This window comes from Schistocerca cancellata, chromosome 3, assembly GCF_023864275.1.
Source record: "Schistocerca cancellata isolate TAMUIC-IGC-003103 chromosome 3, iqSchCanc2.1, whole genome shotgun sequence".
In the NCBI taxonomy this organism is placed as follows: Eukaryota; Metazoa; Arthropoda; class Insecta; order Orthoptera; family Acrididae; genus Schistocerca; species Schistocerca cancellata.
Genome location: NC_064628.1, coordinates 259,139,748 through 259,146,249, shown reverse-complemented (window position 1 = coordinate 259,146,249; position 6,502 = coordinate 259,139,748). Strand labels below are relative to the sequence as shown.

At 48.6% G+C, this 6,502-nt stretch overlaps 1 non-coding gene across 1 annotated transcript; it reads right to left on the bottom strand.

Annotated features, from left to right (window-relative positions):
- Positions 1 to 3,527: 3,527 nt before the first annotated feature.
- On the bottom strand, positions 3,528 to 3,602 carry Trnas-cga (transfer RNA serine (anticodon CGA)). Its single transcript has one exon. It is a non-coding gene; the product is annotated as a tRNA-Ser (tRNA).
- Positions 3,603 to 6,502: the final 2,900 nt, after the last annotated feature.

Here is a 6,502-nt window from a genome sequence, read left to right as displayed (position 1 = left end):
GTAAATCAGCTATTTCAATAAAAGCAGAATTTTTTCCTAGTTAGTTCAGATTATTTTCTGTATATTCGTGTCCACAGTCCAGCAATATTTTAGAAAGGGCAAAATTTTCCGCCTGGAGCGTTATTAAATACATTTATACGCCTTCACAATTTCGGGTTATTACGCCATTCTCAAGTGTGAGTTCACTGTAAAGTGTATCAGTGCACCGTTTCTTTTAAGAGGACACTGCCCTCAAATAACCATGTCTAGCCACGATCTGTAAAAAGTCACACAGTGAAAATTAGGTGTGCAGGCAACATGAATTCGAGAATGAAACTTCCTGGCAGATTAAAACTGCGTGCCTCACAGAGACTCGAACTCGGGACCTTCGCCTTCCGCGGGCAAGTGCTCTACCACCTGAGCTAACCTAGCACGACTCACGCCCCGTTCTCACAGCTGTACTTCTGCCAGTACCTCGTCTCCTTTTTTAACATGAATTCGGTTGTGCAAGGAACGTTCAATAAGTAATGCATTATTTTTCATGAAAGCAGATCTGTTTTATTCAGGATCCAATACACCCCACCCTTTTGGCTACAAAACCTTGTTTTTCAACATAATCTCCGTTCAGCGCGACGGTCTTACGTCACCTTATTGCGAGAGCCGGTATACCTCTATATTAACATTCTACTGATCGACGTCTTGTTCCAAAAATAACTTCTCCACCATCCATGAACTGCTTGCCGCGCAGTGCATCCTCCGTTGGGCTAATCAGATGGAGGTCGAAAGGTGAGAGATCCGGGCTGGCAGATGAGACAGAACAGTCCAATGAAGTTTTGTGACCTCCTCTCGGGTGCGCAGACTTGTGTGAAACCGTGCGTTGTCATGGAGAAGGACAAGTTCGTTTGCATTTGTGTGGCGAAGACACGCTGAAATTGATTCTTCTGTTTCCTGAGGGTATCACAGCACACTTCGGAGTCGATCGTTGCACCATGGGGGAGGACATCAAACAGAATAACCCCTTCAGAGTCCCAGTCTAGTTGCTCAGCGAGGGGTTTGATTGCGATCCGTCGATCAGGTCGAGTGAGAGTGTCCACTCTTTCCAGTATTGCAGGCTGGCACGATGGAGATGGGACAGGTCTGCGCAACCTTGTTGTGATGGTGACAGGCGCCTCTCCCAACGAGCCACCGTTCTTTCGTCCCTTGCCAGATGTCCGTAGAAATCTCTGCTTGAAACGCACCTCCGCTACAGAAACCACTTTGAATGCTCCGTGAAGCATCGCCACCTGTCGGAACTTCATGAAACGTAAGGGCTAAGCGCGAATATACCACGATGTCCCACAACAAATTCCGCGTTTTTTTTTTCAAATGAAACTGGCCGAGAAAAAATCTGTTGATTACTTTCTGAATGCCCCTTGTAATCATAATATGAAGTGCTACGTTCTTTTGTATAAATATCGAAGACACCTGTCTTATTAAGCACATGTAATACACTCCTGGAAATTGAAATAAGAACACCGTGAATTCATTGTCCCAGGAAGGGGAAACTTTATTGGCACATTCCTGGGGTCAGAAATGGCTCTGAGCACTATGGGACTTAACTTGTGTGGTCATCAGTCCCCTAGAACTTAGAACTGCTTAAACCTAACTAACCTAAGGACATCACACACATCCATGCCCTAGGCAGGATTCGAACCTGCGACCGTAGCAGTCCCGCGGTTCCGGACTGCGCGCCTAGAACCACTAGACCACCGCGGCCGGCCCTGGGGTCAGATACATCACATGATCACACTGACAGAACCACAGGCAAATAGACACAGGCAACAGAGCATGCACAATGTCGGCACTAGTACAGTGTATATCCACCTTTCGCAGCAATGCAGGCTGCTATTCTCCCATGGAGACGATCGTAGAGATGCTGGATGTAGTCCTGTGGAACGCCTTGCCATGCCATTTCCACCTGGCGCCTCAGTTGGACCAGCGTTCGTGCTGGACGTGCAGACCGCGTGAAACGACGCTTCATCCAGTCCCAAACATGCTCAATGGGGGACAGATCCGGAGATCTTGCTGGCCAGGGTAGTTGACTTACACCCTCTAGAGGACGTTGGGTGGCACGGGATACATGCGGACGTGCATTGTCCTGTTGGAACAGCAAGTTCCCTTGCCGGTCTAGGAATGGTAGAACGATGGGTTCGATGACGGTTTGGATGTACCGTGCACTATTCAGTGTCCCCTCGACGATCACCAGTGGTGTACGGCCAGTGTAGGAGATCGCTCCGCACACCATGATGCCGGGTGTTGGCCGTGTGTGCCTCGGTCGTATGCAGTCCTGATTGTGGCGCTCACCTGCACGGCGCCAAACACGCATACGACCATCATTGGCACCAAGGCAGAAGCGACTCTCATCGCTGAAGACGACACGTCCCCATTCCTCCCTCCATTCACGCCTGTCGCGACACCACTGGAGGCGGGCTACACGATGTTGGGGCGTGAGCGGAAGACGGCCTAACGGTGTGCGGGACCGTAGCCCAGCTTCATGGAGACGGTTGAGAATGGTCCTCGCCGATACCCCAGGAGCAACAGTGTACCTAATTTGCTGGGAAGTGGCGGTGCGGTCCCCTACGGCACTGCGTAGGATCCTACGGTCTTGGCGTGCATCCGTGCGTCGCTGCGGTCCGGTCCCAGGTCGACGGGCACGTGCACATTCCGCCGACCACTGGCGACAACATCGATGTACTGTGGAGACCTCACGCCCCACGTGTTGAGCAATTCGGCGGTACGTCCACCCGGCCTCCCGCATGCCCACTATACGCCCTCGCTCAAAGTCCGTCAACTGCACATACGGTTCACGTCCACGCTGTCGCGGCATGCTACCAGTGTTAAAGACTGCGATGGAGCTCCGTATGCCACGGCAAACTGGCTGACACTGACGGCGGCGGTGCACAAATGCTGCGCAGCTAGCGCCATTCGACGGCCAACACCGCGGTTCCTGGTGTGTCCGCTGTGCCGTGCGTGTGATCATTGCTTGTACAGCCCTCTCGCAGTGTCCGGAGCAAGTATGGTGGGTCTGACACACCGGTGTCAATGTGTTCTTTTTTCCATTTCCAGGAGTGTATGTATGCGTGGTTGACATGAGGACAGAGTCCTCATAAAGTGAAAGATCGAGCATTAACACTCATCATAGTGAGTTGTGACTGGCGTAATAGACTGAAATCCGATCGATAGTAAATACGTTTAATAAGTCCATGCAGAAAATTCTTCTTGTGAGCGCGACAAGGTGGGATAAAACTACAGACGTCCACGTACTATTGCAGGCATCCCCCGTCTTAAAGTATGCCTGCAACAGTGCTAAAATGTCTATAGCTTCTCACTTCTTAAGGCAGTAGCACAAACATAAGAATTTTATTGAAAAGGGGGTCAGTTGCTCTTATATTCCATCGCGCATTTTCCTTAGTTGTGAAAAGTAAATTCTTGTTATTTTGTCCAACGGTCTTCGCATCTCTGACATAAGTCACAGTCTGTTAAGAAACTTCCTGGCAGATTAAAACTGTGTGCCGGGCCGAGACTCGAACTCGGGACCTTTGCCTTTCGCGGGCAAGTGCTCTACCAACTGAGCTACCCAAGCACGACTCACGCCCCGTCCTCACAGCTTTACTTCTGCCAGTACCTCGCCTCCTACCTTCCAGACTTTACAGAAGCTCTCCTGCGAACCATGCAGAGCTAGCACTCCTGAAAGAAAGGATATTGCGGAGACACTTAGCTTAGCTTAGCCACAGCCTGGGGAATGTTTCCAGAATGAGATTTTCACTCTGCAGCGGAGTGTGCGCTGATATGAAACTTTCTGGCAGATTAAAACTGTGTGCCGGACCGAGACTCGAACTCGGGGCCTTTGCCTTTCGCGGGCAAGTGCTCTAGCTGTCGGTCCGGCACACAGTTTTAATCTGCCACGAAGTTTCATATCAGCGCACACTCCGCTGCAGAGTGAAAATCTCATTCTCGAAACAGTCTGTTAAGTAAGATCGTGGGCAGGTTAACCAGCAGAAAAAAGTATTTGACAACAAACTGAAACTTATACATACATCATATACGAACAAGAGAAAAATGCATTTACGATTAATAATACGTCCAGTGGAGAGCAGTGTCGATAATTGCTTGGCATGACCGAGGCATGCTTGAAACCAAGTTTTCCGCGTATTCACTTGGAAGAGACCTCCGAATGCGACGCATTTGCGTTGACAGCTGTTTCAGATTAAAGATCTTTTTTCCTTGTAACTTCTTCTTTGTGTAAGAGCCTACATTTTCAGTAGGGTGAGCGTCAGGCGACTGTGAGGCAAATTTAATTCCTACACACCTTTCTCCAGTCACTGCAGTGCTGCTATGGTGCTTCGGATCATTGTCCTCCTGAGTATCCAATCTTCAGTTTTGTCGTTGAACCAACTTCTGGCAGTCAGCATCAAACATATTTGATAAATGGGACCCGTAAGCTTCATTCATGTTTTTTCTTGTGTATTTCAGTCAGGAATTCAAATTAAACAAATGCTTTATGGACGTTGCACGAAGGACAAAGATTCCCTCTGTTGGGCTGTGAAAGAATTAAGGCGATTTCTTTTACCATCTGTATGTGATGACGATCACGATCTTACTTATCAGACTGTATATTTTCATGGCCGGCGTGTTATAGTTGTACAGAATCGACCACTCGATAACAGCTTAGGGGCCGAAATCGTTCGTGGAAACTAAGAAGTTTCTATACAAATGGACCTGTTATTTCATCAAATATGTGCTTTCGACACTGTGTAGAAGTTTTCGAGGCGACACCCTGGTATAGAATCTCAGACAGCGTCAAATACGAAGCAAAGCTCAAACTTTCAACTAAGCGAGGTGGCGCAGTGGATAGCACACAACACTTGCATTCGGGAGGACGACGGTTCAAATACGCGTCCCACCATCTTGAGTTATGTTTTCCGTGGCTTCCCTAAATCGCTCCAGGCAAGTGGCGGAATGGTTCCTTTCAAAGGGAACGGCCTATTTCCTTCTCCTTCCTTGAAACTGTCAGAATTTGTGCTTGTGTAGACAGGGCATTAAACCCTAATCCTCCTTCCTTGGCCGGCCGCTGGTGGCCGAGCGGTTCTAGGCGCTTGTCTGGACTGCGCGACCGCTACGGTCGCAGGTTCGAATCCTGCCTCGGGCATGGATGTGTGTGATGTCCTTAGGTTAGTTAGGTTTAAGTAGTTCTCAGTTCTAGGGGACTGATGACCTGAGATGTTAAGTCCCATAGTTCTCAGAGTCATTTGAACCAACCTCCTTCCTTGGAGCTATCGAAGATAATGACCGTCCTCCGTCAGCAGACGACAGTCTGCCGAGAGCAAAATCTGCCTCCTTTATAGTGGTGTTCAAACCTGTCACAGATTAAGTGACGTCTTTTGGTGTACTGAAGTCAGTTGGAAGACGGCATTCCTATGCGTAAAGGGAAATCGGCAATGGGGAATGATTTCCACCCCCTCCTTCCCCTTTCCGCCACATATACCAGCTCAAGATTGAGGGCGCAAGGGGAGCGAAGACTACCCCTCCAAGATGTTACTCCAGGCGGGTGAATGTGCGCAACGGAAAATACTGAAGGAGAAAATGAAGATTTGGCCCTGTCTGACTACCCCCTGAAGCAGATCTTAGGATCTGTTAATGCTGATATTCTCTCCTCTTTCTTGCTCTTTAACACATACGTTACAACATCAACATAAGTGAATAAGTAAGGGAACTAGTAACTACAAATGATAAATGCTGTTTCTGCTTAAACATTAATAGTGGATTAAAACCCCTTTATATGTTTATATATCAATGCCCAGTGTACATAAAAGAGATGCCGGCCGGGGTGGTCGAGCAGTTCTAGGCGCTACAGTCTGGAACCCCGCGACCGCTACGGTCGCAGGTTCGAATCCTGCCTCGGGCATGGATGTGTGTGATGTCCTTAGGTTAGTTAGGTTAAGTAGTTATAAGTTCTAGGGGACTGATGACCTCAGAAGTTAAGCCCCACAGTGCTCAGAGCCATTTTAACCATTTGAAGAAGGTGCCAGACTGAGATTCATAGGAGGAATCTTAAGGAAATGCAGTAACCCCATGAACGAATTGGCTTGCAAATCACTGGTTCGACCGATTATTGAGTACTGCTAATCCCTCTGGGACTCTTTACCAGTTTCGATTAACAGAAGACATAGAGAAGATCCAACGAAAAGCGGCGCTTTACGTCACGGGATTGCTTACTCGGCGCGAGAGCGTTATGGAAATGTTCAACAAACTACAGCGCCAGACGGCACGAGACAGGCTGTGAGCGTCACGGAAAGATTAACTACTGTAGTTCCGAGGCGGTACGTTTCGAGACGAGTTGGAAAATCTGTCAGTTCCTCCCGCACACATCTCGTGAAATGATCACCGTCAGAAAATTCAAGAAATCGGAGCTAATAAAGAGATCTACCTAGAACCATTCTTCCCACGCACAGTACACGTACGGGGAACGGGGAAGGGGAGATCA